The 26,589-nt window shown below is 34.5% G+C and overlaps 1 protein-coding gene across 5 annotated transcripts in view; it reads right to left on the reverse strand.

Annotated features, from left to right (window-relative positions):
* LOC125651551 (cAMP-dependent protein kinase type II regulatory subunit-like) overlaps positions 1-26,589 on the reverse strand; it is a 47,599-nt gene that overhangs the window by 15,448 nt on the left and 5,562 nt on the right. For 2 of the 5 annotated variants that reach the window (XM_048880202.2, XM_048880201.2), the window contains one exon: positions 4,225-4,355. The gene's annotated coding sequence lies outside the window, so the exon portion shown is untranslated. Of the gene's footprint in view, positions 1-4,212; positions 4,356-26,589 lie in introns of all 5 variants that reach the window. The other 3 variants (XM_056139251.1, XM_048880204.2, XM_048880203.2) reach the window with 3 other exon arrangements.

The raw sequence follows: 26,589 nt of genomic DNA on the forward strand, positions 1-26,589 counted from the left end.
ATACACATTCGTGAGGCGTTGGACTAAGCATAGTTATCTATCAGATGGTTCAAGATAACTAAGCATTTTTGGATTATTTCAATTTTGTTTACAGCTATGATATGATTAAATTGAAATGCCTTACTATGATCAGCACTATTGACGCTGTCGACAAATGTTTGTTGGAGGTCACGCAGTAATGTTGTTAGATTATTTGTATTAGGGATGTCAGCCCTAGGTAAATAATAGTCAAGTTGTAAGTACACCAAACCCTAAAAACTACCACATTTGATTAAATTCTGGTATTTAAGATACTTTTCTACATTCTAGTATTTGAGATACAAAACTTTTATAAATATAATTTATTACATTTTAATTGATATAATTATAATGTCCATACATTAACCTATTGATGCTTATGACATGCAAAGAATTGATACATTGTATAGTGTTGAATGAGTAGATTTTATGGGTCTTAAAAAATAAATACCCCTTTTCTGAAGTTGAATCGTTTTTTCCAACATAAGTAAGAAGGTGGCAACATATGTATTTTCTTTTGTTCTTGGTTAAACTGTATCAAATGGAAATTAAAACAGTTTATCGACTTTAAACCACTAACAATGATAAGTTACATGAGAGTGGAGGTACCGTAAATGCTCAAAGATGTGGCACCAAAGTGACATGTGTATATGTTTCAGGCACATACCCTCAGGACAGCTGGAACCTTGATATGCGTTATATAGACATATCTAAAAATCCTATTACCGGGTATCCCATAAGTCATTTTATACTGACTTCTGTACCTTTCGACTTGTATATATTCATAGAGAGTGTCAATAAATTTCGTCGAATTATTGCTAGAATCAATTTGACCTATTTATTTTACTCGGGCCTGCTGATGACTATCATATTATTTCATGTGTATATGAACGGTATTTGCAATGCATTCTATAACCTAATAAGATTTTGAAATATTCATGAGTCAAATAGTTTCAATCAAGAAAACCATCCTTTTGCTCAGCTTTACTTCGTAACCGGCGGCCATTTTACACGCCTTGTGATCCAGCCTCTCCTTTCTCTCTAACACAGATGATTAAGGAGACTTGCTACAAACAAATCCATCTCTGTTTTCAATCTTTCTGTACAACATGAATAAATATGTAAAACATGTAAAAATAGCAATATTACAAAATATATCAAGTCAAGTTGATCAAATTGTTAGTTTTACTGGGCACACGTTTTCAGTGCTTTCCCGTATAGAGACACTCTGTAATCGCATGGACTCTTTTCACACATTGATTAAAAATTACTCTGGGTGCATCATGTTGGTAAATAAGTATCAATAAATACTTTACCGTAAGGAAACTTTCAAATACACATGTATTCCCGAATTTGTCAAACACTATAGCAAAGTAAATATTTAAACTCTTCAAAAGGAGGTAGAAAAATTTGTTTGTAGCAAGCCTCTTTAAAAATGGCTGAGAACTGAGAAGTACTGCCGAGGAAACGGATAAATTTTTCGATTAGAGGTATTTGACACATGTACATGTAATTGAGGTGAATTTTTCACTTTAAAATGTTATTAGATGGATGTTTAGTTAGAGGATGCATTTTTTCAATGCAATGCAAATACCGTCTTAGTACACATGAAATAATGAAGTGCTCAGCTGCTCCAGTTAAATTTCCAGAGAGATAATTTCCGATTTCGGTGGTATAAAATGAAATTGATTTCATAAATAAACACCGCCTATTTGGTATTACATTCGATGACATCATATCGTGCGTAACGTTTATAAATTACATCATTATCCGGACGTGGATCCAAAAAGAAAACAAAAGCGATATCTGGGCGACCACAACATCACATCTTCACATGATTCTATAGAACAAATTGGACAAAATTTATGTCCTCCACTTCTTTTAAATAAACCAGAATCGATGTCTATACAACAAAAGACATAACAGTAAATTATATCATATCAATATTTCTTTCATTTCTGTTTGTGATACAGGAATATAGTTTTGGAAGAGCAACATGAATCATCGTGTATCCGACTAGACAATGTTAATAAGTACAGCTACCAATGAAAAGTGGAGATAACGAACAGTGATCAATCTCATAATTCCTGTAAAAAATTAAGAGAAGGTCAAACACTGATTCATGGACACAACATAGGTGGGATTAAGTGCCTAAGAGGAGTACGCATCCCTTGTTGACCGGTCAAATTTAATGCGTAAAGAACGGCCTAACAATTGGTATGAAACACGAGACAGAATTCAACCGAACGACAGGTTGTATATATTTGTAAAGGAGATCGTTATAACGACCATGGAATTTGCGAAATGCTGGCTTTCAACGAGACTGTTGAAACCCCCTGTAACACCAACTTATTTGGCAGTAGAACGTATTATTGGGTCATCAGGAAAAGGTTTTAATTAGTCCCTATTCAATGTATTGCACATTGATGTTCGAGTACCTGAGAATTAACTTCAAAGTAAGCTTAAGATTACCAATAATGAAAGACTGGAAATATACGATCCTAATTACCGATTTTAATTGAGAGGTGTAATTCTGAAAAGATGGTGGTCACATGAGAGGGGGGACGAGATTTACAGCTTCTAAAAGTTGCATGGCGGAGTTTTCTTTGAAGGTTTCCATGGGATTGGGACTTATTGGTCTAATCAATAGATATTAACCTTTCAAGACGAAATCACTGACGCGCACAGTCTTAACATCTAACGTAAATTTCGCGTAAAATTTCCCCAATTTGCGGAGAAATAACGCATTGACAGTTTCAAATTACAGCAATGATTCAAAGCGGAGTCTAAGAAGGTAGTCTTACATAGACAACACAAACGAAATATTGTTTCTATCTGGCCACAGTACGAAATATATTATGTAAGAAATGAATAGAAATTGCTATCATATTCAGCGACAATCGGTAGCAGATAAATCCTTCTATCTTGACAAATTATATTGAATAAACGTAATTTATATGCTGGTACAATGGATATTTATCCACGTTCTTCACCCTATAAATCATTCCTAGGCTTTTATACCTTCTTAGATTTAAACCGTATATCAAGTTCGCTCTAATAACCCTTGAATGAAATTACCCATTAATTGTACCTACATGTATCAGGAGAATAATACACCTGGAGATTATTGATATCATTTCTGCACCTTTGCACATATATGTTGCAGTGCAGTCTAAATTACCAACTGAGGGTCTTCATTAAGATGTGACTTTACAACAATTTTACATAAAAGCGCATTTGTACCTGTGCTTAATTAAATGTGTAACATAACCCAACACTTTACTTTCTTTGCATCTTTCATCTAAATTCGTCCTACAATTAAACGATTTGCTAATTCCAATCTGTAAATACTTATACAGAGCATCGCCAAATCTTCCAGAATAGTGCAAATGTTTTTATATCTCAACTGGAATTCGTTTACACTCAAACACCTTGAACTAGATTGCGGTTGTTCCAATTTAAACATTCAAATATTGACAATACTTGTCACTCTAATCAAGACTGTGCTTCTAGAAATGGACTCTCTCGACGTGTAACACGCAAGAAAATGCAATAAAAACCTAACAGGATATGAGATGTTATTGTTAAAACCTAATAAAATTTCAAAGTTTTGAAACACGTTCAAATATCCGTCCGTATGGAACTCACTCAAGCAATAGCATACATAGAAAATATTATTTCTCCACTTTATCTGTTAAAATCTTTTTTTTTTTTAACCATTTGAACGAAATGATCTTGACGTCCTTTTGCTTTTTAATTAAAATGTCTTAAATATACGCACAAGTGAACGTCAGAACATTTGCTATTGTACATCACAATTTCAAAGTTTTTGATATACAAGACAGGGGACTAATCCCCTGTTTTTACCTAACTTTACCAAATGGAGCTGGATGCCCCTGACAAGAGATGATTATGATTGTAAACGTCAGCATATCACATCGTCGTAACACGTAATATAACTCTACTGCAAGTAATTAGCTACTCAATATCGAAAATGAATAATTCATATTCTTCACCACCATTTTTGTGTAAACTCTGATGTACATGAAAGGTCACGAAACATACGAGGAAATCCATTTGCGAATAGCAGTACTAAGTATGTTAAAAACCGAATCCAGATCCGTTATCCGATGTGCATGTAATTATAACTTGCACTTGTATTTCAAGCCTGGGGTAAAAAATAAGATTTCTTACCAAAGAACTTACCTCTCAGTGTACATCCAATATGTAGCGAGCCGTTCAGTGTACAGCAGCACCCCAGTAGTGCCAGCCAGACCCCAAGGCAACAGATCACGAACAGGCGTACAGGATGACACTCTGTATAAATAAGCAATCACCTGGAAGTGAAAACGAAGAAAAATCTGCACACTTTATATCTATAGATCGATTTCCCCTCCATTTTAAATGTGTATCTTAAGCACGGCATTCATTCTGCTGAAAGCATATGTTTCATCTTGGAATTTATGTACACTATACACGAGGGTCTGTGTATACCATACCTATATGAACCGTTTGTGAGGGAAGTGTTTAAACTATTTGCAGAAAGAAGAGGGTATTATTTTTGGATGAGCAGTTTCAACGTGTTCTGCATTTCTTTTTCACCCCATCACGTTAAATTGTTCAGTTATGTAGAATAAATACTCTGATTTCATATGTAGTATCGATGATGGTCTAATGAATTAAGCAGATGTTATCAAGATCCTGTATGTCAATACGATCGCATGCTTTTCTTTATTAAAGTACCCGTATGGTCTGTTCATTCATTACGTGTGAAGGATATGTTTAAAGTTTACCCAAGCCATTTAATTATCGTTTATGTAGAGGAATGATCGAACTGACTTTCTGAACTAGCATTGCGCTTCAAAAGTGCAGTTTATCCACTTTTAAAAAACCAATCCATCATTATGGTATTTGTTTTCGTTTGAGCAAAAGGCACCATTAAATCCGAATCAATATTCAATGGCAAACATCAAAGTAACGAGGGTTAGGATGATGCTTAATCAGGACTGTCCGTTGTGAAATTAAATGAAACTGTTGCAGCATTCTTTACAACTACGCTCTTCATTCGCTAAATGCTATCGACATTAACCGAACAGATGTCTTATGTCACTGTTAAGATTGATAGAAAATATAAACACACAGGCCAGCCAATCTGTTTCAACATCTTCATCCAAGTTCTCAGGATTTGGTTGATCACATCAAGTGAGAGATATATTTTGGAGACTTCAGTACTTATAACGAAAACTAAATTTCAATTGGCGAGTAACACGATTAAGACTAGTATATGATGCACTATGCACACAGGGATATAACACTCTTACCATATGGATAACCGTGCATGCATGGTCTGTATTTGCTTTAACCATACCCAAAGTTTTCAGCCAATATACAATTCATAGCAAAAACGTATCCGCAATATACTTGTTCTTATTAATAGATATCTGGACGATAGGTCAAGGTTCCTCTCAACTCGAACTGAGGTCCGATATAAATTAAGCGTCGAGGGAATCAGAATAGCCATTTCAAACATTGTTCTTGGTCCTGCATGGTGTCCGCCCCACTATTTTTGTTCGGGCCATAATTTTGTAATGAAGAAACACAAGGATTTTTTCATACTTGACACAAGACAGTTCATAGCCAGGTGGCTTTGGCTGTTTCTGTGCTTGTTTAACGCCCCGTTGAGAATTTTTCAATCATATTGAGATGTCACCAGCTGTAGGTGAAGTACTACAGGTTTAGGCCTATGCTTGGCTCTCAGCGCCACAGACCGTGCCAACGCCTGTCACTATATACCAGACTTTCGATTTTAAGATCATGTCTGAAAGATTCTTGATTCTCACTTCTAAATGCCGAGAATTTGACGAAGGAGCAATCACTACCTCTATTTTGTCTTAAGTTTGACGTGGCTATGACACGAAAGCTTGCGGGAATCGAACTTACGACCTCTCGGTTACGGAGCGAACGCTCTACCACTGAACTACCGCGACCGGTGTGTCAAGGTCATTTGACGAAGGATGTGAGTTTTATTAAGGAGAAATGATAGCTCTTAATTGACACGATCATTGCTCATGGCTAGATTTGTGTAATGACCCTAACTAAAGGTCATTTTGCGAAGGTCAAGAAAAAGTAACATTCATGGTATGAATACATAATGGAAGAAGTTTGTATGAATGTGGCGTTGACATATGTTGAATTTAAATTATGCCCCAATTTGAATGCGTTGTATTGATGTATTAGTCCCTTTATGACAGCCCTAGTTACAAGACAACTTTTGAAATGTTTACGGGGGAAATGAATGTAAAGATCACAAGCAAAGGGATTTAGAACATCTTAGTCTTTCTTAATACAATATATATATATATATATATATATATATATATATATATATGTTACTATGATACTGCTATGTATACATTTTTGTAAAGTTTCTGAAGATGTAATGAAAGCGTTAAAGCTTTACGGAGGATTTCTGTGTTTTCTTTTCATATTTTTTAAATATTATTATCCGATTACTGAGACTCAATTTTGGAGATATATATATATATATATATATATATATATATATATATATATATATATATATATATTCATAAAAACACCACATTTCCCTGTTCATTTCTGTGACATACATGAGATGTTGGCTTCCATTGTGTTGATGTTTTCTACTAGTTAAGGCTGTCAACACCCGAACGAGCTGGAGAAAACGGCACAGCATTAACGCGCATTTCGACCCACGCAAATCATGAGAAATTGTGCAGATGTCATGTGATTTATTTTACCCAATACACGAAAAGTTGCTGACTGAAGATGAAATATGGAAGAGGAAATTAAAAACAATCGAAGTCAATATAGTTAATTAAAATTATTCCTACCTGAATTCTGTATAATCATATTGGAAAATTATTCCTACCTGAATTCTGTTTAATCATATTGGTAAGACAGTTACATTTAAAGTACTTAATTTCAAATAAAATGCATCAATTGTATGATTAATCGTGATGATGGTATCTAGCGGTCAGAACAGTAGAGAACGGTTGTCTCGGAAAATTTATTATGCAATTTATTTTTATTCGGTGTGTTATATCAATGCATTAGTGAATCAATATCGAGTTATAGTTGTAATAGGAAACAAAGTTTTCAGTTGAAAATACATGCACATTTGTATAACCATTTATTGGCTTCATTGGTGGTGTTCTAATTGCATTTCTGAACTGTTCACTTTTAAATTTTAGAAACGATTTCATAAGGAACTCGAGATAAAATCTAACCTTTTGCATGAATGCCCCCCTAGAGCACGAAGTGTCAATATACATAGCAATATAATGTATAGGTTACGTACTTCATGTTGTACTCCGACCATCTCCCCTTACTGTCATTCCACGGAAGCCTGAGACTGGCGTACTTTCACCGTACATTCATTATAATAAACCCATATTGTCGTGTACATATGAGCAATTTGAACAACGTTCAGAATATCTGTATTTCCTCCACTATGCCTGACTTACTTTGCATGATTGAAATTAAAAGCGTCTAGACCTTCATCAACTGGATTAAGGTATTATAATTACAGAGGTTGCATTTACTTTCAAATTTTCTCAATCTATCCTTGAGGTTATTAGATACCCTCCACTCTAAATTTTACAAATTTTTGACACATGCTTAAAACAAGATCAAACTTGCTCTGTTCTACCGAGACTAGTACCTCCGCAGCGCTCATCCATATTGGAAATATTTGAAATGTTTTATAGCTGTTAAAATACGAGAGTTTCTACACTATTCATCTTTTACCTGAATACTAGCTACAGCATACATTCGATTCCTTTGATCGCCGTATTTATCAATAATCATAGTGTAATAAAGACCTTTCGCTCGGTCAGGTCACGTCGACAAAGAGTCACGCACGTCAAAACACAAGACAAGAGTGGATAAATTTTAAGGAAAATCCATGCACTTTTCTCTTAGAAAATATCTGGACAGATGGATGTACATACAGACAAACGGACACCGTGATTATATTATAATCCTCCTAAACTTATACAATGGTCTCTGAAAGAACATGTCGTTACAAAATTTAAAACAAAATGACAAGTCCATAACGTTAAAACACCTGTGAAGTAGGAAAAAAATCGAGTGATGATGAAAATATCAGCTTCACATATTTATTAGCCGAGTTGCAACGAAGTTGAACTCGTCTATTGGTTTGGTGATGCGGGCGGTTGGGCGTCAACAATTGGTTTCTGGATGATAATTCGAAAAGTTTACAATGTAATCAACTGAAACTTTGATATATTGTTGGGTACCAGGTAAGGAAGACCCCTATTAATTTTGGAGAAAAATAGTCAAAGGTCAAGGTCACAGTGACCGAAAATAGAATGAAAATTTCAGAAAAATTTGGTTTCCGAATGATAACTCAGAAAGTTTAAATCCGAATCTAATGATACTTAAAGATATTGTTATGTACCAGGTAAGGGATACTCCTATTGATTTTGGAGAAAATAGGTCAAAGGTCAAGGCCACTGACCGAAAATAGATTGAAAACTTTAGACAAATTTCTGGACAGTAACTCGAAAAGTTTACACTGAAATTAGTTCTTCACGATTATAAATATGCCACATCATTCCTGACTTTACAATTTATCCCATGCAACTCGGCTCTTGCACCCCTGGGGGCATATATTGATTTTTGTTATACTTTCATGTAAAATATTGGAATCTGATTGGTCGAAAAGCATTTGAAAAACATTGTTACCCTCTAAGAAAAGAAAGCATGCGCTCTAGGGTGATAGTATCTAGCAACGTGTAACATTACTTGACAACGGGTGATATTATAAAAATTATCACATGTGTAAAATTTATGAGCGTACCGTTCGCCGTACATTGTTAGACGACGTCGTTTGAGCTTTTGTAATAAACACGAATACCCACATTGATACACGAAATATCGTATGACAGTGATTGATCGTAAGTTTTTCTGCTTTGCTGTTTATATGACATTCAGTATTACAATACATATTACATGTTGTTACGCCTCGGTTGACAATGGTTTTCTCGGGGTGAAAATTTTCAATATTACACTCACCTACATGCAATATTTATATGATGGTGAATAAAGTCTTAGTGTGCACATGTACAAAGGACCGGGTACGTTTGGGGCCAAATTTTGCCCTGCGTCAAAATTAAATCATATTCCTCAAAATTCTTTTATAGGGTGTATGTTTCCATAAAATGATTATCATATGTTCGTAGGAGACTTTATTTATATATAATACATATTTTTATGCAGTATAGTTTACGATAAAGTCGTATACTTTTCACGTTACTTTATACAACGTCATGAACAAGAACACTTTAATTGTCATGAACGAATGATTCAAATTAATCCATCTTATTTTGAGATATGTTATGAGTTTTACTGAACAAATGTACACTATGATTTTTATTTGAAAATTTTAATTGACTCTCCGAAAGTTTTAATCAATTGTACGATTTGAATGACGATATATGTAATTGTATTTAATAATTGTAGAGCAATCCATATTCCTTCAATTTTACGATGCATTGTTTTAATCTGAACTAAATTAACATCATCTATTCCACATAACATGATCCCGTGGGGATCCGGGTTAGAATAGGTCCTCAGTACCCCTTGCTTGTCGTAGAAGGCGACTAAATGGGGCGGTCCTTCGGATGAGACCGCAAAAACCGAGGCCCCGTGTCACAGCAGGTGTGGCACGATAAAGGTCAAGCGAACTGGACACTGAAGTGTGAAAACCGTTTCTGGACATCAATGGATTTCACCCGGAGTTAACCAACTTATGATTTTTATCGAATTCGACTTCGAAATAGTAAAACACTCCCCGGGCCTTGCATAATTTCCCTGTCCATCAGAAGTTTCCATTTTTCATATAAAACTCTCCATGGGAAAAATTCGTAAAGGGGAAAGACTATGATATTCTTTCAAAATTGAGTAATTTCAACATTCCAAATTATGACCAGTTGGCGCTCCATACACGTCTACATTACACCCTAGGTTACACCCATACAATTAAATTAACGATGTATTACATGAAAGGTGAAGATAACAAATAGAGATCAATCTCAAAACTCCTATAAGAATAAAAATAAAGCCCTTCATTTACTTTGAAATAGGTAACAAAAAAGTGTTTATTCCTCTCAAAGTTCAAATATGTATTCCCCATAGTCTTGATTCTCTTTCACGCATTCTTTACGGGGTAGATTTTACCATACAATTCACCCTTATCCCACGAGCAGCCGAATTTCTTTGATTTTTAGGACGATGTATTTCACATGTTATCAAAAGTGGGACGATCTCCACAATCCCTTGGAGATCGGGGTTATCTAAAATAGGTCCTCAGTACCCCTTGTTTGTCATAAGAGGCGACTTACAATTCTGGCGGTCTTTCGGATGAGACCGCAAAAACCGAGGTCCCGTGTCGCAGCAGGTGTGGTACGATAAAGATCCTTTCCTGCTCAATGGCCATGAACGCCGAGCATAGGCCTAAATTTTGCAGCCCTTCACCGACAGTGGTGACATCTCCATATGAGTGAAAGATTCTCATGGGGGACGTTAAACAATATTCAAAAAATCAACCAATCCACATAGCATGTGGGTACATACACACTAAATAATGCTACATTGTATTAAGTGAAAATAACATGAAATTCATTCAAATTTTTTTAAAAACGATTTTGTAAAGTTTAAAATCCAAATGCTCGTAGTTCTACACAGGCTTTGCCACTGTCACAATGAAAAAGATAAATTGTGCATCTATTTTCACCCATTATTTGAAAAACAAGATATGATAATTACGTCTTATATAAGAAATCTTTCAATGCATTGGTATTTACGCAATTGAAACTGTTTTAATTATAAATCAGTATCATCGTCGCAATCCACTTCCGGAGTCCGCATGGGAGAGGATCGTATATTTTGACAGTCGCTCTCCTACCTCTTGCTGATTTTCCCTGCCTACTAAATGATTTTCCAATTCCTTTTCGGCCAGTTTCAAATGATGAACAAAGTAGTGAGTCTAAACTGTACCAATGTCAATGACTTTATGGCATTGCATTCGCATACATGTATATGATGTCGGTGAAATGTTTATATTGTTGTCAAAATAGGGAGAGGTGTAAAATATAATCAATACTTCAAATCCTAATCTATTGGTATAGCATTCAGTATAAAGAGAATTATTACATTAATCACCGATAATTATTAAGAAATAAGATATCATTTTTGAATGTCGTTGGGATATGACATGAAGTTGGTCACGTGATCAAATCCTATAACGCCCGAAGGGCGTTATAGTAGATTTGATCATGTACCAACTTCATGTCATATCCCAATAACATTAAAAAATGATATTTTATTTCTTATATTTATATTTTCTATTTTGATTTGTGTTCTTACCGAGCTTTCATGATTATGTAGCAGATGACCAAAATAACGATCGTAGAACACAAAATATAATTCGTAAGAGTTTTAGCGAATAAAAAATTAGGAACAATATCAAAGAGAATATAAGATATAGATATTTAATTGAAAATGTTAAAAAAGACGAAACATGTGTAAAAATAAAGGCAATTTAGAGCGTAAAATGACAAGAAGAGCGGAGTAAACTATGGTGTGATTTGGTCGCGATCAGCGATGGAGAAACTGGCGTCGGTCTAGCTTACTATTAGTTGAAAATGCAATTGTTGATCACAGATTTCGACATAAATTCAAAGGATCTGAGAGAATTGATGGTGGATATGATGGGTCAAGTTAACGTTAAGCTCTTAGTCAGGTTTTTGGAAAGAAAAACGGTATCTTCATCGTTAGGATTCGCGGTTATAGCCATGCAGGAGACGATTCAAGACAGTAGGACAGGTTTAGACCAAATGCAGGTAGGTTGCGTCTTTTATTTACCTTCAGTGTGTGTAAAATAAAATAAAAACGAACTGACGGAGTTTTTCTTCACTTGAGAGATTTCTGTTGTAGGATTTTAATGAAGACTCGCACCGGTAACCTGACATGAACATGTAAATTTTTCGAGCCTCGAAACCAGCCTCGCTTATAATCATGCCGAGTCATAGCCGTGATGGAAGTTGCCAGGAAACAACAGGTTAACTTATCATCATGAAGTAAATACATGTAGGCTTATAACTCTGCCTACATGTTTTCGCTTCCAATATCATAGAACTTTATTTTATAAATTCGCCATGCAAAAGTTGCAGACGGTATTTAAAACTGTATAAAATGAAACAACAGAACGATATATGTTTAATGTTTCTCTTTTATAAATTGATGAAATTCTTGTTTGCTTACAAAATAAACTGTATAAATATCCTGCTGTGTTTATTTCTGTTATGATGTCATTGCAGTGGCGGATCCAGGGTTTACCTAAGGGTGTGTGTGAAAGTCAAGTATTAGCCAAAATGCTTAGCCATTTTGGGTGCCAATCTGGAATTTTACTCACAATATTTCTATTATTTAAATTTGTGGCGAGAGGGGGGGGGGGGTTCTAAATCCCCCACTGCATTTCATAAGCAAGAAGCCAGGTGAAAATACAGGAACTGACTTTTGAAGCGGTGATTGTATTCATACGTAAGAACAAACTGATCACATGACCAAATTCATGTCACACGAAATTGAACATCAATTTCATTAGTACTGTCATATAAGGAAGTGCATTGGCAAATGTAAATATTGAAAATAGAAGGATTTAAAACAACCGTTCCAGTTTTGTACAAATGATTTAAAGATCCAAGCATTAATCTCTCAGAGCATGTCTGGACAAAATCATGTTTACGGATGATTGCAATATATCCCTGGACTTCGTTTGAGAATGGAATACTCCCATAACGGGGTAGAATCTGACGGTTCTGCATCAGTGGCGTTACTACATGTAAACATCCTTTACATGTGATATGCAATTGTTACATGTATATGATAACCGCATTTGTATAAATGAAATGCTTAGGTATGGGCACAAGGAAGCCAATGTTCTGTACCGCGAGTTTTCTTACATACTAAATAATGCACGCATCTATACATAAACTGCATAGTATACGATAACCATTATTAAATGATAATGGGATTCATTATCGTATTGACGTTAGTCTCAACTCTTGCTTGATCTTGATCGCTCTCTCGGTAGCAATCCTGAAATTTAAGAAATAGAGCCGAATTTCGACTTAATTGATGTCCATCCTTAGAACCCGAGAAGTAAGCAATTATAAGACAACTAAGGCTCGTTTCCGGGCAGTCATTAGCGGCATTACTTCTGAGATGGTACTCGGGGGAGGAGGCATTGGTTTTTTTTTTTACTAAATCATGGGCAAAATGGTATTGTACCCAATTAGTGAGCACGAGTGTTGGAACAATTATTTTCATTCGCAAGTAATCGACATCCAATATATTATTTACTTTTTCCGTCGATATACATCATAGCAGTGACCATTATATATTGCTTCACCTTCGTATTTCCTGGTATGTGTGCTACATTGTGTTTGTCTTATTGACTGTCTTGCACTCAAAGGAGGAAATAATGATGCCATGAAGAATTCAAATTAAAAAATCACTAATCACTATATTTCAATTTTACACTAGTATCTAACTCACGCAAATGCTTTGTTCAAGACAATACAATTTATTTACTGAAACCAATTTGGACATACAAGTGAAGAGCAACATGCAAAAGAAAAAATAGTAAGGCAAACGTAAAGTTTTTCCCTTGAAGAGGGTTTTGAACTCGTGCAGTTGGTGAGAGAAAAAAATATTATTTATGAGTAAACGAATAGCAATTACAAACCCACTAATACTCAAATTCCTGTTTAAAACATACTTCACTATAAATTACAACAATTCATTTATGTAATACCCGTTCAATGATCACAGAAACTTGTTGCTCTGACCCCAACAGTAAGACAGACAACATTACTTGTGTGAATTGTCATTTATTGTGATGACAATGTAAAAAGGGGAGATCACCCAGAATGATATACATTGGTACTACTTAAAATTGCGTAGTGATCTCCCCTGATATAAAAACAAATTAATGTAGAAATAACAATTCATATCAGTTAAGTAAAAGAAAAAAACTGGGTTATTTTTTTTAAAAATTATTTTGAAGACTAAAGAGCGTGTTTTAAAAAAAATATTTTCTAACAATTTGAAGGGTATTATTACCAAGATACATCATAGGAGTTAGAATATCAGTGGATGCATATTTCATTAAGAAATAAATTATGTAGACCTAGGCCTAATTTCACAAACTACAACAGTTGTTTCTGCTACTAAGGCTTGGATGAGTTCATTTGCAACAACGCGGAAATAAATAAATAAATGCATGTCATCGAATATCGCAGTGGAGATTGTAATATATCCATACATGTGACATAGTATTTGGAGTCACTTCCTGGAGATTTTTATCAGTACATTTTCGTCATACATCATCGTAACATGCACAAGTAATAAAGGTATCCCTTTTCGACACTAATTGTTAACCAAGGAATGCTGATACAATAGCAGGACGCGTGTAATGGTTTGATTGTTTTATTTATTCATTTTTAAAAAAGAACCTTAAAGGAATGTAGATATCAAGTAATGTAAATATCAAGTAATGTGTAAATATCAATTAATGTTGATATCAAGTAATGTAAATATCAAGTAATATAAATATCAAGTAATGTTGATATCATAATGTCCAAATATCAAGTAATGCAAATATAAAGTAATGTAAATATGAAATAATATTGATATCAAGTAATTTTGATATCAAGTAATGTAAATATCATGATATGTAAATATCAAGTAATGTAAATATAAAGTAATGTAAATATCAAGTAATATAAATATCAAGTAATATAAATATCACGTAATGTTGATATCAAGTAATATAAATATCAAGTAATATAAATATCAAGTAATGTTGATATCAAGTAATGTAAATATCAAGTAATGTAAATATCAAGTAATATAAATATCAAGTAATGTTGACATCAAGTAATGTAAATATCAAGTAATATAAATATCAAGTAATGTAAATATCAAGCAATGTAAATATCAACTAATGTAAATATCAAATAATATTGATATCAACTAATGATGATATCATAATGTGTAAATATCAAGTAATGTAAATATCAAGTAATGTAAATATCAAATAATGTGAATATCATGACATGTAAATATCAAGTAATGTAAATATCAAGTAATATAAATATCAAGTAATGTTGATATCAAGTAATGTTGATATCATGTGTAAATATCAAGTAATGTAAATATCGTAATGTGTAAATATCAAGTAACTTAAATATCATAAATGTATATATCAAGTTATATAAGCATACAATTATACTTATATACCCAGTTTATATTCATTGTGTAATCTCAAGAGCTCTGTAGGCGAATGTACATCCTGACACATCTTCTGAATACCATGTGCAGTACATGTACATTTTTGTAATTAAACTTACCCCCAATTTCTATGAAATAGTTGCTCGCATTGTATTATTTTAATCTTGTAGCAATTTGTCTTAAAGTTAGCCAACATTTTTACCAATCTTTATCATACACCCACATGCATAAGATATCACGTTCTTTTTAAAAACATTGCAAAACACTTTAAGCGAAAACAAAATTTATGCAGCAGAACACAGTTCTAATACTCGTGACGAATCAATAGGAAAATAACCTGTCGTTAGCCATATCAAAGTACTTCTAAGTCAGCATGCTAATATCAGTTTGATATATACTATACCCAAACGTCAATGATCAACTATCTGCCATGATGCATGAACGTATTCTTGACAATAAATTTAAGTGACAATTCTACTCTGTCTTACACACAAGGACTTCAAATGACAATAAATTAGCTATCCAAATTAATTTTCGGAGCAAATCCCGAGAAATGAATTAGAAAAAGAAATAAATCATGAGCATTTCTGTAGCTTTTTCTCGTCAAACTTTCTTTGCTTGCATTACAAATTACTCCAGATCAGACAAAATCGCGTGCGGAAGATTAACTTAGCACCAAATCATTTGGTGGCAATGTAGGGGATGGGGGGCAGTTCATATACGCATCCACTAAATTCATATTACAATATGACATTATATAATGTACGAATATCTTAATGAACTCAATGGTGTATTTTTCAATTAAATTCACCTATCTCTATGTCTATCGGAGGGACAACTATTGAAGGTATCGTACATTTATTTGATGTTTGGTATATTATGATGTATATGGAAGAGCAGGGATTCTAACTTAAATTATCAAAGTTAAGGGAATTTCATACATTCACAATCACTAATCAAAGCCTTAATTTGTTGTTTTGAAACAAAGTTCAAATATCCAATTACAACCCAATGCATTCGTATTTGGTAATTTACATGTACTTGGTCAAAGAATAAGAGATCAGATAAGAAATCGGAGCTATCGCTTCTGACATTTCAGCTAAAATAAGCAATTATAGATTATGACATTTATCATCAGATTCAGATTTATCATTTATATATGACCTCACCGGTCGTGGTAGCCTAGTGGTGCTTCGCAGCTAAGAAGTCCCAGGATTCGGCTTTGGATGGTTTTGGGTGCAAAGACAAATCTAAGACGTTTAACATAGGTGGTGATTGTACCTTCGCCATTCGCCCAGCATTAGAATTGAATATCACAAATCATATCGATATGACTTTTAAACAAGAGGCCCATGTATATACCAGAGGTGGGATCGGGTACCTAGGAGGAGTAAGCATCCCCTGTCGACCGGCCACACCCGCCGTGAGCCCTGTAGTTAAAATCAGTGTGCCAAGAACGGCCTAACTTTCGGTATGAAAGAAGTCAGACAGTATTTGATCCAATGATAGGTTGTATTTACAAACTAGATCGTTATAGCGACCATACAATTTGCAAAATGCTGACTTTAAACGAGACTATTGAAACTCCTGCACCATCAACTTGCTTGTCAGTAGCCTGCCCCAATTTAAAACCTGACCACACGCAGAACAAGCTCTTGCGTATTGAATCAGTTGAGAGATATAAACACCATATGCAGGTGATAATAGAATATTGCTACATAAATAATGGAAGTTGACGATGAAGAAGCTGAAATCATCCCGTTTGTCATAAAGATGAGTTGTTAGCTTTCCGTTGATGTCTACTTTCAATAAAATATCTAATTATGAAGTAAAAGTGGACGACATAAATGGAAATTATCATTGTTAATAGATAATACGGCGTCGATATACATTGTATCTAAATGTCGAATTGAAGGCCACAGTAAGAGATTTTTGCCGGCTGCAAAATGTAGGCCTATGAAAATAGGTCAGGTAACAAAGGAGCACAATTCGTGCCCTTTGGATTTCCAACAGACTGTTGGAAGACATGATCATCAAAATACTACGAAGATCTTTAAAATTGTTTTGGATGAGACAACTCCTTTTTTCAGATAGGGGTTTACATAATTTTATACCAAATTTAGATCTTAATAAAAGTTACTACATGTGGAATAGAATACATAAAAAACATTAAGACATCGCTGAAAAACAAATTTTGGGTTGATGTATTTGATTCTTGGATTGAGCTACAGCTTAAACAAAATCCATTTACAGTAACAGTAGATACTCCAATATTTTACAATTCTAACTTTCTTGTGGGTGGGAAAGCATTTCTTAATAAATCCATGTTTCTCAATAATATTAAATACCTTAATGACCTTATTGATGAAGAGGGTTTGTTCCTGACTTATGAATCTTTCCTTAACATTTATCCAAAAGTAAAAATCAATTTTTTAGAATATATTAACACATATTTCAGCTTGTCTGTAAATATGTGTCTTTATCTAAGCATTATTTACGATAGTATTCGCATCAACGTATGATTTACTATATATATATATATATATATAATAATAGTAAGCCCATTTCTGTTATGTTGCAATCCGGAAACTTTGTTCCGGAATTATAACTCATCACGGGTGCACTCGGCAATTACGCATCCCAGCTTCCTTCTTTTCCATTCAGCAGCCAACCAAGAAGGTCGGTCAAATTTTGGGGAAGAAAAACATTTTAAATACCCACCCAAGCCACCCCCCTTTTTTCCCAAAAAGTTTTGAGTTCAGTTTTTCTGCTGTTAGCCTTTTATCTTTTCAGGTACAGCATCATTGATAGCATCCATGCATTTCACATAGTCACAGTGGTATCTTAGTGGTCGTCAATGAGCGGTGCGAGGCCAAATCGTCACCTTCAAGTTGGTTGTGAAAATATACATTGACTGTTGATGATGGTTGAATGTTGATTTGACAGTTTAATTTCATTTTATGTAAATAATTATGAGTTGAATACTTGTGTGTTGTATGTGTCGGTAGCATGATTGAGATCAACCCAGCATGTTACTTGCCCTTTCGGACGACGCATAATATGTTGTTGTTGGGGGTGAGCCCTGTTGTTCGGCGACCCCACAGATGTTGTTTCTGACCACTGTGGCCAATATATTCCATACAATAAACCCATACATTTACATCGTGTTTTTATTCTGAAAAAGACAATGGTGGTGAGACTGATACGTCTTTGATAAGAGTGTCATAAATGCTATTAAAGCATGGATGAAAAAAGTCAAGTTTGATAAAAAATTAATTAAATTAACAAACCCTCTGATTATGTCGAGTATATACACTCTTCTACGATGCAAAAAATCAAGACAATTTTATACTCTTCTCAATCAAAACTGCACAGAACCTACTGGTAAAAGAAAGTGGAATGAAATATTTGAATTAAATGACACAGAATGGAAAATGATCTTCAGATTGCCCTTTAAAGTTACAAGTAATTGTAAACTGCAGTGGTTTCAATACAGAATTCTGAACAAAATTTTAGCTTCAAACTCATACTTATTCAAAATCAAAATTAGAGATGATAAGAATTGTACATTCTGTCAGATAGAAGAAGAAACAATTGAACATTTATTTTGGGAATGTGATAGTGTTCAGCATTTCTTAAGAGAATTTGAAGTTTGTTTTGAACATAAGACCAATCTTCAAATATCAATAACAAAAAATAATTTTATTTTTGGATTTTTGGATGAAAAGAAAACTATACAAAATAATCTTATTCTTTGGCTGAAATATTATATCTATACTATGAGGTGTAAAGGGAAGACACTGAATGTAAATGTTGTGATATCGCTAATGAACACATTTTATGAAACTCAAAGACATATTGCATATAAAAATGGTGAAAAAGATTTGTTTGACACCTGCTGGAACCGCTGGAATCAATTATTTCATTGAGTGTTTGTTTGCTGTTGTTGTTTATTTTTTTGTTTTTTGTTTGAAAATTATCTTTTTTATAAATTTCAATATATATGTACCCTTTTAAAATATATTAAATAATGATTGAACTCATCTCTCTCTCTCTCTCTCTCTCTCTCTCTCTCTCTCTCTCTCTCTCAGAAAATAATATATACATATACCTCTGATAGTTCTTATAAACATTTTGTACAAGTTTCTTTGCAGAATGTATGTATATATATACTGTGTGTATGTTTAAAAAAAACCAAGAGGCCCAAGGGCCTAGAATCGCTCTTCTGATAAATTGTACAACCCCACCATTTCTATTCTTAGCCTCTTAGTATTCTAAATCTTTAGTTAAATCCTAAGAATTCAAAAAAAAGTAGGTCAATGTGACCTACTTTTTGGTTTACACATTTTGAGAACCCAAGAAATATCAACTGACAAAGTTTGATGATTTTAAGCCAATTAGTATCTAAATATTGAAATATAGCTGTCAAATTCCAATTGTAGGTCATGGTGACCTACTTTTTGGTCAGCGAACTCCGAACATGCAAGACCCATCAACTGACAAAGTTTGATGACTGTAGGTCAAATAGTATCTGAAATATATAAATATAGCCGTCAAATTCCAAAAGTAGGTCAAGGTGACCTACTTTTTCGTCAACACCCTTCAAACATGCAAGACCCAACAACTGACAAAGTTTGATGACTAGGTCAAATAGTATCTAAATTATATAAATATAGCCGTCCAATTCCAAAAGTAGGTCAAGGTGACCTACTTTTTGGTCGAAACCCTTCGAACATGCAAGACCCATCAACTGACAAAGTTTGATGACTGTAGGTCAAATAGTATCTGAAATATATAAATATAGCCGTCAAATTCCAAAAGTAGGTCAAGGTGACCTACTTTTGGTCGACACACTCCGTTGACTCAAGATGCATCAACTGTCAAAGTTTGATGATTGTAGGGCAATTAGTGACTGAAATATATAAATATAACTGTCAAATGCCAAAAGTAGGTCATAGTGACCTACTTTTTGGTCGATACACTCCGAAGACTCAAGATGCATCAACTGACAAAGTTTGATGATTGTAGGTCAAATAGTGTCTGAAATATAGTAATTTAGCTGTCAAATACCAAAAGTAGGTCACGGTGACCTACTTTTTGGTCGACATAAACCGAAGACTGAAGACGCATCAACTGACAAAGTTTGATGATCCTAGGTTTTACAGTGCCCAAAATATGCATCTAAAATTGAAAATGTGAAATTTGAATATCTGCAAAATTCAAAAAGTAGGTCACTGTGACCTACTTTTTTATAAATATGTTTCAAGGCCTCAAGATGCATCAACTTACAAGATTTGATTATTCTAAACCTCTCGGTATTTGAAATAACAACTTAAAATATATCTATAAATGATAAGCCATAAAATTCAGAAAGTAGGTCACGGTGACCTATTTTTCAGTTGACGCATTTCAAGGTCCCATGATCCACCAACTGACAAGTTTTGATGATCATAGGCTTCAAAGTGTCCAAGATATGCATCAAAATTAATTTTAAAATAAATACCTGCAAAATTCAAAAAGTAGGTCACCGTGACCTACTTTTGAGACAACTTGACACAAGGTCCTAAGATGCATCAACTGTCAAAATTTGATGATCCTAGTCCTTATAATGACTAAAATATCTAAGATTTAAGGAATTTAAAAATTTTTTAAATTTAGGTCAACTTTGAAGTGACCTTGAGACCACGCCCTTTGCCCCAGGGTAATGCCTTGAACAATTTTTAATCTACAACATATCCTCATCCTTATGTGTAAGTTTGGTGATAATCTGCCCAGTGGTTCTTGAGAAGAAGATTTTTTAGCAACCACTACTTTTGTTTGTATTTTCCTGATTATCTCCCCTTGTTAAAGGGTCACATCCCTCTATTTAGTATGTATGAAAGCCCTTGGGCCAATGATACCCTGTAACAAATTTGAAAAGAATTGGCCAAGGGGTTCTTGAGTTATAGCCCTTTTTCTAAAAAGTTTACGCACACCGCACACCGCACAAATGGCCATAGCATTAGCTCTTTGAGCCTTTGGCTCAGAAGAGCTAAAAATAAATAAAAAAAAACAAAAAACAATTAGGCCTATGAAAATAGGTCAGGTAACAAAGGAGCACAATTCGTGCCCTTTGGATTTCCAACAGACTGTTGGAAGACATGATCATCAAAATACTACGAAGATATTGTCAATGAGGAATCCCAGCATACTTTTTATTTCAACTTCAGAGTATTTGTGCGTGGAATCAAAATGGTGTTTAACAAAGTAATTTTTTGGATGACTGATACTACTAGATATGAATATTTCCGTTTTCCATTTTTGTTGAAGAAGCAACTGTCTATGATGTCAAAAAGTCTAGTCTTTAATTTATCACAAGGAATGTAAAATTAGTTCCATCCTAACCCCAGGGGTGGTGATTTTAAATCCACTTTGGCAGGAAGCTTTCATGTAAATTTCAGCTTTTCTGGCCAAGTGGTTCTTGAGAAGATTTCTAAATGACACAGACCTAATTTTACATTTTTGTGATTATCTCCCCTTAAAAGGGGGCATGGTCCTACATTTCAACAAACTTGAATTCCCTTCATTCAAGGATGATTAGTGCCAAGTTTGGTTGAAATTGGCCCAGTCTTTCTGGAGAAGAAGATGAAAATTTGAAAAGTTTACGACAACGACGTAAACGACGGACAACGGAAAGTTTTGATCAGCAAGGCTCACTTGAACCTTCGGCTTTAGGTGAGCTAAAACTGGAAGTTCCTGTACAAGTGAAAAATTATCTGACGAGACGTTAAAACAGCATACACACAAACAATGACGTAATGACTGTATCAGTAACTGAATACAACTTGAAAAAATCTAACTATTGATAGATAAAGTCAGATCATTTTATAGCTGTTAACTTTGAAACAGTGAAGTGAATAGAGTGCGCTTTTATCGGGCAAAACAAAATTTATTGAATATTATAACATCGGTGTAATACATCACCAATATCAATTTGATATTGCTCCAAGCGTTATCTTACCCTTTCCTTAAAACTAATTTTGAGTAAAATTCTTCAAGTTTTATTTGATTTTCGCAACATGCAGGAAATCATTCTGAATTGTGACGTCATACACGAGTGACTATCAATCACAGCAGGATAACATATCTCGCAGTTGCTATTTCTTCCATGAAAACATAATTTTATCTTACCTTTGTACAAAAGGTGGTTTTACTTTAAGGTGGCTCACTACACCATGAAAGAGAGTGTTAAATCGGCATGAAATAATTTAATCATGAAACATATGATCTGTAATAAGTACATGTACATATGATTTTGGAGAGAGAAATCCTGATTTTCAAAAAATTATATCAATAAATAACAGGAAAGACACTGGTGGATTTGAGCTCGGGATCTGCGGTTCAGTAATCCAATACCTTACTGTGCTACGTAGATATACAAACAAAATCACCGCTGCATGTAATTTCACAAAACATTTAATTCGTCCTCATGTTTGATAAAAAAATAAATACCTAGGCTTGATTATACATTTGTAATAATTTTACTTTGTAGCAATATGTTTACTGTTTGGCTATCTGAACAAGAGTACCACAAACAGCACGGCATACGCCCGTTAGAACTTCAGTGCAATATTTGTATCCATTAAGAGAAAAAAATCTAGAAAACTATTTGACGTACTTTTAGCCCCAAAGTAGGTCACAGTGCACCATTCACGTTAAAATGTGAACTGATTAAGTATTTCTCTGAGATGGAGGTTCTGATAAAATTTTAGGACAATATCTGTATTTCATAACCAGTGGCGGATTTAAGGGGGGAGGGCGCAGCCGGCGGCGCCCCCCCCCCCCCCCCACCCTAAAATTTTCAAATTTAAGGTAAATCGTGGTATCTTGTTTTGAAAAATGTACTAAACGATAAAAGAAGCAATAATTTCTTCCACTCCCGGAGAAATAAAAGACAAAATCTTTTGATTTCTTGAATTACTTTAATGGGAGAACTTAATTTTTCGATAAACCCTTAAAATTTGCTTCATTTTTATTAATTTCACCTTATAAAAAATGATAGAAAATAGTACGAATGACTAATTAGGAGACATATTTCAAGCCCTATAAAATCTGTAAAATCCAAGAGCTCTAGAGCTTCGCCTCAAGGCGGTCCCAGCCCCTTGCCTCATAAAATGGCACCCCCGTAACTGCAATTCCTGGATCCGCCCCTAATAATGGGGAAAAAATCTGGAAAACGAAAACAAGGTTTTTCTACTAAGCGATACTACGGCTTTGACCTTTGACCTTGAGATACAATAGGCTTAGCATAATGTGTATGTGTACCTAGCCCCAACGTTCTCTGTACCAAGTTTGACGGTCCTAGCCCCAATAGTTCGGTTTGTATTCTGCCTACAAGGTTTTCCTATTAACTGATACTACGACCAAGATAAACATTAGGCATCTTCCTCTCCTCACGATGATTAAATGCACCAAGTTATAAGATCCCAGCCCCAATAGTTCGATCTGTATTCTGCCTACAGGGTTTTTCTATTAATTGATACTACAACCTTGACCATGAAAACAATAGGCATATTCCTCTCACCAAGGTGATAAAATGTACCAAGTTGTATTGAGATCCCGAAGCTTACGATTTATTTTGCATATATGGTCCGGACGGACGAAGTTGTACCATAATTTGACGGACTTATAAAAATTGTTTTCTGAAAATGAAGCGAGACAGGCTACTAAAAATAAGTTGATTTTACATGAGTTTCAACAGTCTCACTTAAAGTCGCCAGTTCCAAAACGCTATTTAATGATATAATTTGCAAACACAACCCGTCATTAACTTGAATGCTGTCTGGCATGTTTTATACTAATTTTAGACAGTTTTTATTTAATGATTTTGACTACGGATCGCTCCATGTACCTGATCAAGATATAAGGCTCGCGGAAGGTGTGACCGGTCAACAAGGGATGTTTACTCCTCCTTGGCAATTGATTCCACTTCTGGTGCGTCCAGGGGTTTGTATTTGCCCTGCTATTAGTTTTGTGTTCGCTTTGTCTTCACGTTTTTCATAATCTGTCGGAATCCTAAGATAAACACTAATTAAATAATAAATACTGGTCAATTTAAATAATAAATTTTATGTGTTACGAAAGCCATGATGCACACTTAAATCCATGTTAGAAAATCTGAAAAGTAATACGTTCTAAGGAATCGAATAATCCATTACCTCAATTGAATAAAATGTTCCCTGAAATTGGAAACCTGACAGTTCAGATCAATGGATCCGTTCTATGAATGAGTTGATGGTGTGAAATTTGCTTGTAGCACTGTTTATCATTTCTTGCATATCATTTAATAAATGAGATATATTTACGAAGAATGTCTCGGTAGGGGTCATTATTGAGTAGAGTACTTAAATTCCATATTCGACGTAAAGGTCCTCTCTCCGGGCGGATCAATCAATGTTTGTAGTTTCTCTCTGGGCGGATCAATCAATATTTGTAGTTTCTCTCCGGGTGGATCAATATTTGTAGTTTCTCTCCGGACGTATCAATCAATATTTGTAGTTTCTCTCCGGGCGGATCAATCAATATTTGTAGTTTCTCTCCGGGCGTATCAATCAATATTTGTAGTTTCTCTCCGGGTGGATCAATCAATATTTGTAGTTTCTCTCCGGGCGTATCAATCAATATTTGTAGTTTCTCTCCGGGTGGATCAATCAATATTTGTAGTTTCTCTCCGGACGTATCAATCAATATTTGTAGTTTCTCTCTGGGCGGATCAATCAATATTTGTAGTTTCTCTCCGGACGTATCAATCAATATTTGTAGTTTCTCTCCGGGCGTATCAATCAATGTTTTTAGTTTCTCTCCGGGCGTATCAATCAATATTTGTAGTTTCTCTCCGGGCGTATCAATCAATATTTGTAGTTTCTTGGGAGATTCTCTATACTCTACAAACACTGATGGACACATGTTTGGAATTCTATGCTATCATGATTTAATATTATAACCATATATTTTGAAGATTGAGTACATTTTTCTTGTTGATTATGGTTATTCCCACATATCTCATCGCCGGCAGGCATGGCTCTACTTTTTCTTGTTGATTATGATTATTCCCACACATCTCATCGCCGGCAGGCATGGCTCTACTTAACCTGCCCCCTTTAGTTGAAAAGGTTTTCAAAAAGTACGTCCAAGGTCAAAAAGTAAGTCCACGGTAACTACATGTAGGTCAAACATTTTGATACCATATGAAAGGCTTGATCGTGAGGCATCTAAATATCAAATTCCTGTCCCCGTAGGATCAAAAGATATAACCAACGTTAAAGTTTCTGAAAAGACGGTCGAAGTCCAAAGTCACTAGGTCAAAAACTTTGATATCACATGAAAGGCTTGGTCAATCTCCTTTAGTTGAAATGATAGAGCCTAGTTTAAAGTTTTTGAAAAGTAGGTCAAAGTCCACAGTAAGGATCACAAGATCAAACGTCTTGGTACTACACGGAAGGTTTCCTCATGAGACATCTATATGTGAAATATCAAAAGCATATCCCTTTTGGTTTAAAGGATATAAATTTTCCTTCAAGTGTGACAGTGGGGCCATAACTCTCCGGACAGTCGTCCTGCCGAGCTAAAATATCTTGTTTGCTTTATATTCCAGTATTTTACATCTATCAGATTATAACATTCTGAAGTTGGATTATTATAGCTTGATGCACCGACAATTGAGGTACATATATACACTCTCCTTTTTGGTTTTCATAAAGGGAAACGTTTAACTCAAAATATGTCTACTTAGATTAATTACGCTTGAAGTGTATGCACGGAGTGCAGTCGGCAGTAGCTGCTCTAATGATGTCTGTATAATTATAAAATGAAACGCGTTTGAAAATAATGTCGAGCAAATGGAAATTGCATTTAAAATACTATAAGCGGTTTTAATTTCGCGGTGGTAAAAGTTTGCGGTTTTTCATATTGGTCTAATTGCGATGGTTTTATTTTCGCGGAATTCAAATTTTATGACAATCATATATACTGTTCAAAACGTATTGTGTCACACTTACAAAATGATTGCGGTTGTTTTAATTTCGCTAAAAAATTCCTACCGCGAACATAGCAAAATTAAAACCACCGAAATCATATCCCCATTTGGATATTCTATTTTAAGATTTTCCTAAGAAACCTTTGTTTTACATGCCAAAGAATATCTTACGATAGTCCTAAGATACTTCATACAAC

This window comes from Ostrea edulis, chromosome 5 (genome assembly GCF_947568905.1).
Source record: "Ostrea edulis chromosome 5, xbOstEdul1.1, whole genome shotgun sequence".
NCBI lineage: Eukaryota > Metazoa > Mollusca > Bivalvia > Ostreida > Ostreidae > Ostrea > Ostrea edulis.